At 45.4% G+C, this 6,000-nt stretch overlaps 1 protein-coding gene across 1 annotated transcript in view; it reads right to left on the minus strand.

Moving 5' to 3' along the window:
* Positions 1-5,122, minus strand: part of PLCH2 (phospholipase C eta 2) — a 331,389-nt gene extending 326,267 nt beyond the window's left edge. Inside the window, exon 1 of the mRNA XM_060276182.1 lies at positions 4,609-5,122. The gene's annotated coding sequence lies outside the window, so the exon portion shown is untranslated. The remainder of the gene's footprint in view (positions 1-4,608) is intronic.
* Between the last annotated feature and the right edge of the window lie 878 nt (positions 5,123-6,000).

Genomic DNA, 6,000 nt, shown 5'->3' on the forward strand with positions numbered 1-6,000 from the left:
CCTTCCTGCCGGAGCAGTACCTATTTATCTACTTGCACTTGGACCTGCTTTCAAACTGCTAGGTTGGCAGAGCTGGGACCAAGCAACGGGAGCTCACCCCATCACAGGGATTTGAACCGCCGACCTTCTGATCGGCAAACCCAAGAGGCTCAGTGGTTTAGACCACAGTGCCACCTGCGTCTCAATTACTTTGCATTTTACTATATTACAATTTGTGCTCCATAGAATTCAAACTGCAGTACAATAAAATACAATATAAGAAATAAAAAGGTGCAGTTTAAATCAATATGAATATTTAATGTGGACACACCATGGACCACTTGACTGACACTCACAGACCACTTGTGGTTCATGGACCACAGTTTAGGAACCCCTGGGTTACAAGCTGGGTTCCCATTTGTGCAATGCTTTCCTCTAGAGAGGCTCACCCAGAATCTACATTGGGGCCTTTTTCAGTTTCAAGTGAAGATCATTTTTATTTCCCCCAGCTTGACGTTTCTGGGCTTAATGCGGTATTTCAAGCCAATGTTCTTTATTCAGCTCCTTCATTGATTGTTCTTTTATATAATGTATCTCTCTTTTTATGTGAACCATCCTAGAAATTCATTCATTCATTCAGCGAATGTCTTTCCTATTAATACATTAATTAATGAATAGAGTTTCAGGTCTATCCCCTGGGTCTCTAGAAGTCATATCTGCTTTCTGGTGGTGAATACAAATTGTTCCTAACATCCATCCAATTAAGGGTATATGAATAAGCATTACATCTGAAATACTGTCCATTCTTCTTAAGAGCATTGATCCACAGCGGAATGCACAGTTGGCCCACCCACACCAACACTATTATTATTATTAATATTGGCAGAAGCAGCAGTAGCAGCAGTGGAAGCCATTTCATTAGGGTAAACAGGGCACTGCTCTACCCTGTTTTACACATCACTTGGGAAGACAGGCAAACTAACGCCAGCGTAGTGGAAGAAGCAAAAATCACCAGCGTTGAAGCAATGATTCTTCATGGTCATGTTGTGCGGGTACCTGATGATCATCTTCCAAAGCAACTATTCTATTCCAAACTTAAAAATGGAAAGTGTAATGCTGGTAATCAACAAAAGAGGTTTAAAGACTCTCTCAAGGAAAATCTTTTTAAAAATGTAGTATAAACAGAGACAATTGGTAAACACCTGCCTGTGAGCGCTCCAATTGGAGAACAGCCTTTACCAAAGGTGTCATGGGCTTTGAGGATGCTCAAACTCAAGATGAAAGGGAGAAATGTGCTAAGAGGAAGGCGCACTTGGCAAATCCACACCGTGATCAACTCCTGCCCGGAAACCAATGTCCCCACTGTGGAAGGACGTGTTGATCCAGAATTGGCCTCCGCAGTCACTTACGGACTCACTGTTAAAACAGTTTTTATGGAAGACAATCTTACTTGGCTACAAGTAATCGCAAAAGAAGAAGAAGCTCTACCAACCTCAGTCTGCCCTCAGCTAGCTCCCACCTGCCTTGCCTTTCTCACATATAATCAATGAAGGGATGGCTCTGCCTGTTATTGGCTCTGCCTCCATCTCCTGTTGCTCTCCCTGCCTTCTGCCCTTCCCATCCCAAAGGGCACCAGCCACCAATTATCATAGGCTTCTATTATAAAATAGGCTTCTAAATGATTTATCTACCAGCAGTGGCCAGATCTGGGGAGCCACCCGCTAAAGTGTGTCACTTGATGTAGCCCATGGGTAGGCAAACTAAGGCCTGGGGGCTGGATCTGGCCCAATCGCCTTCTCAATCCGGCCTGCAGACGGTCCGGGAATCAGCGTGTTTACACATGAGTAGAATGTGTGCTTTTATTTAAAATGCATCTCTGGGTTATTTGTGGGGAATAGGAATTCATTCATTTTTTTCTTCAAAATATAGTCCGCCCCCCCACAAGGTCTGAGGGACAGTGGATCGGCCCCTTGCTGAAAAAGTTTGCTGACCTCTGATGTAGCCTTTCCTTGCAAGGGAGTTTCTCCAGTTCCCCCCTTGGTCTAATTATGATTCCTGTTCATGCTAAGGGCCACGTTTTATGTGATCTGGTTTGCCAAAATCTGGGGCAATCCACACACAAAAAAAGCTCAGAAGTTTCTCAGTAGAGACTAGGACTCCTAAGCAACTAAAGGGAGAGGTTTCTGGTCCTTGTGCTTAATGAATGTCCTAAATAAAGGGAACTTTGCTACTATTCTTCATGCAACACACCTTCAGTTCAGTCAAGCCACTTTCTCCATGCCCAGCTCCACAAATACAGTCAAAGCTGGATCAGAAAACACAAGATAGGCATCCGGCAGGCTGTTTATTCAGTAAACAGCTGCAGAGAGGTTTGCTCTCCATTCTTTTCAGTGACACGTTTTGGCAAGAAGCCGGGCCAGCAATAAGCACCATGCTATTAAAACAGGAGAGCAAGGTAAATAAGGTGCCCCGAGGCAAAAAGGCCTCGAGGTCAGACGTGGAACAATGGAGACACAGATCTATGCTTTATAGAGACAAAACCATTTCAAGGGATGGATGAATCAGTTTGTTTCCTGTCAGTGTCACTCATGTGCTTATTCATAGGTCTGTTTCATCCTGCTCCGCATTAATCTGTTTTTTTTTTCTCTCTCTCTAAAAGATCATGAAAATTCACATTTAAATACACATCTTTAAATTTACAAAATGCACCTTTATCTTTAAAAAAAATGCTTTCATAAACATATTTTGCTACAGTTTATGAACTACGGAATATGAACCAGGGACCTTCTACATAGAAATCATCTGCTCTGCTGCTGTGCTCTGCATATCTCCCATCTTCTCTCTTCCCCACCCTAACTTAGCCAGGCACATATCTGGCACACAGACACACACAAACACAAAAAATGAACATGGAAACTTTTAATAGGTCACAGCAAATATGCCACCATTTTGCTATTCCCCCCACTCCCCTTTAATTATTGTCAGTACTTTAAAAAAAATGGCACAATGCCAGACTCCCTGAATGAGAAAATTCTAATCTACAAGTCATTCCAGGAGGAAGTTAACTTAATGGGAAAAGCTAGTGGGTGGCAGTGGGTGGATAATAGGAACTTAGCTCAGTTGGTTAGAGCTTGGTGCTGATAACGCCAAGATTGCAGGTTCAACCCCCAAATGGGACAGCTGCATATTTCTGCATTGCAGGAAGTTGTTTTAGATCGGGCATAGGCAAACTCCAACCCTCCAGATGTTTCGAGATTACAATTCCCATCATCCCTGACCACTGGTCCTGTTAGCTAGGGATGGTGGGAATTGTAGTTCCAAAACATCTGGAGGGCCAGAGTTTGCCTACGCCTGGATTAGATGATCCTCAGGGTCCCTTCCAACTCTATGATTCTATGCTATTAGGGTCAGAACATGAGAAAGTGTCCTAGAAACCTAACCTGCATTCTGAGCTACGTGAACACAACACACTAAAAAAACCCATATTACTTCCCCAAAAAGAATGCTGGGAACCATCGTTTTTTCAAAGGTAGTGGGAACTGTAGCTCTGGGGTAGGGGGAGGCTACAGTTTACAGGGGGGAAGCGGTCTGCTTTAAACGTATGCCTTAGTGTCCCTTTGCCAAAGCAATATGTAAACAATATTTATATCCTGCCCTTCCTCCAAGCAGCTTTGGGTGGCACACATGGCTCCTCTCTCTATTTCATCTGCACAACAGCCCTGCAAGATTGGTTACACTGAAAGAGAGCCGGTGCAGAAGCTGACCAGCAAGTTTTGTGGCCAAATAGACACTTGAGGCCAGATGTCCCTGATCCATGCCGAACGGTCAGCAACCACACCATATTGGCACCCAAGTGCCATTTGATTTCCCTTTTGGCTACATTCAGGGCCTCACCCTGCAAAATCACACCAGCTCGCCTGCCCCTGCAGAACCACACTAGCATTGATTCTCCTGTTACCAGTTTTAAACAGACTCCCGTCCCCTTAGCAAGTGGGTTGCACTGTCCAGACTTTCCTTCCTTTGAGCGCCTTGAAGGCCAGCAACTTAGAACTCCAACGAGCAACTCATCAGAAGATCTACTGATAAAAAGGATGCGTCTTACCTAATATCTCTCTCTCTCTCTCTCTCTCTCTCTCTTGGTTTAAAGGGTTGCCATGAACCCAAATGCTTCAGAGGACTCCCCAGGAAAGCAACATCACATCAGAGATCCTCTTTGAGGAGAAGAAAGCAAGTGCGTTTAAGAAGGGAAGGATCCACCCAAGTGCAACTCCTCGGTCTTCTCCAAGTTAAGTTAGAGAACCCCAAGCAACAGTGTTTGCCGCTCGTTGTCCTACCGAGCAAGAAGCGGCATGCATGAAATACCAAGGCGACGAGACATCCAGGTGGGATGCTGCTTTCCGCGTTTCATTAGGCTTCCAGATAAAGAGCAAAGGCCAGACACAGAGGGTTCTGTTGCAACCATAAAAGCTACCAAGCTGTTCTTGTAGGAGCTTGTTAGAGGTTGCCAAACTCGCTTTCGCTTCAAAGAGGGGAAGGAGTGCTAGCAGTACAAAAACCAAAGTCATCTAGGGGAGTAATTGGTGGCGGGGTGGTGGCGGGGGGGGGGAGAGAAATGTACAGAGCACATACCTCAGTTTTCACTCTTTTTCAATGGACATAGAGTGCAGCTTCAATGCCTCTGTCTCCTGTGCACACACAGTGTCTCCCATGTAGAAATCTCAAAAGAGAGAGAGAGAGAGAAAGCAAAAGCTCCTCCCATGTATATTTTGCATAAGGAGGGCCCGGAGATTACAAAGCAACTTTTTATCGTCCTTGTTCCAACAGCTCCAAGGTAACAAGTTCTGACGGAGGAGGAGGCCAAAGGCAAGCAGAGGGAGTTTACCGGCCTTAGGTGGACTTCATTCTGCCTCTCGCTCTCTCTTGTTTTCAAACAAACGGGAACTTGTTCTTCAGGTTGGGAGCTGAAAGGAAACTGTTTGTGGCTATATTGGAGCGCTGTGCTGCCTTCCTCCTTGTGCACCGGCAGGCTGGGGATGATAAAAGGCATGTTCTGTTAACTCGCAGGCTCCCACGTGGGCGGTCAGATTAACCATTAGCACACGGACGGGATGGGCTTGGAGTTTTGGACTTCCTCATCCCGCTGCCAGGGGTAGTCGCTCCTTCGCCAGGTCTGTTGTAGCAACAGCGAAGAGAAGGAAAGAAACAAAACAGGTTTTCGTATCTGCAGTAGTTCAACACAAACATCTGGCATCGGAAGCTTATTCTGCATCCTTATTATACATTTATTATTTTAAGGGGTGTGTGCGGTGGTGCAGCATAATGCTCTGCAAGTCGAAAAGCCCAAGTGTCTCTGGTTAAAAGGATCTCAGGTCCTGCCGAGACTTTGGAGACACTTTGGCAGTAGAAGTAGACGAGACTGAACTAGACATAGGCAGTACTGCATGCAAATAATGTATTTAGCTGTACACATAGTGAATATGTGCAGCTTTATTATATCCGTATAAAAACCATGTGTTCAGTTCATGGGGTAGAGCCATAGCTGCCAAGTTATCCCTTTTTTTAAGGGATTTTCCCTTATGCTGAATAGGCTTCCTCGCGAGAAAAGGGAAAACGTGGCAGCTATGGGTAGAGCCGAAGTTTAGTGGTAGAGCATCTGGTTTGCATGCAGAAAGTCCCAGGTTTGGTCCCCCGCATTTCCAGGTAGGGATGGGAATGTTCCCTGCCTGAAACACTGGAGACCTACTGCCAGTCAGTGTAGACCAGGCATCCCCAGACTTTGTCCCTCCAAATGTTTTGGACTACAATTCCCATCTTCCCCAACCACTGGTTCTGTTAGCTAGAGATCATGGAGTTGTAGGCCAAAACATCTGGAGGGCCGCAATCTGGGGATGCCTGGTGTAGACAGTACTAAACTAGATGGCCCAATGGGTCTAAGGCAGGTTCTAACATTCCTACAGGGCCACCAGTTGTCTCAGAGCTTCATTCAGGTGGTCCCTGTGGTTGTGGTTGAATATTTCAATA

This window comes from Zootoca vivipara, chromosome 6, assembly GCF_963506605.1.
Source record: "Zootoca vivipara chromosome 6, rZooViv1.1, whole genome shotgun sequence".
In the NCBI taxonomy this organism is placed as follows: Eukaryota; Metazoa; Chordata; class Lepidosauria; order Squamata; family Lacertidae; genus Zootoca; species Zootoca vivipara.